The sequence below is a fragment of the Montipora capricornis genome, chromosome 5 (genome assembly GCF_036669925.1).
Source record: "Montipora capricornis isolate CH-2021 chromosome 5, ASM3666992v2, whole genome shotgun sequence".
NCBI classification, from domain to species: Eukaryota; Metazoa; Cnidaria; class Anthozoa; order Scleractinia; family Acroporidae; genus Montipora; species Montipora capricornis.
In genome coordinates, this window is record NC_090887.1 from 16,380,793 (window position 1) to 16,381,220 (window position 428).

The window sequence follows — 428 nt, forward strand, 5'->3', positions numbered from 1 at the left end:
CTTTACAGACCAGCTTGGCTTGATAAATCCATGTCTTCCTCAAGAGTTTTCAAGGTAGACATATGGTTTCGTTTCACTTATTTCCTCAAGGACACTTCTTAGAAAGAGCACCATTTGCGTCAGGTGTGGAGTAGAATTTGGTCGGGGGGGGGGGGGGGAGTTGGTGTGCGTAAAATATAGAGTATAACGTTTTTCGGGAACAAGAGAACGCAAGCAATTTTTTAAAGGGAACAAGGATCAAGGATTCCTCCATTGCGACTGCTTAAATCGCTCAACTAAACTAACTTCGATGATCCTTCCAACTTTCATTACAAGCATGGCAGGGGTATTTTGCAGAACGCCGAACGTTATAACATCGGTATTTGATGGTATTAACTGTACTTATAGGCAACATTAACTGAAAGCCAACCATTTTAGAAATTGACGCT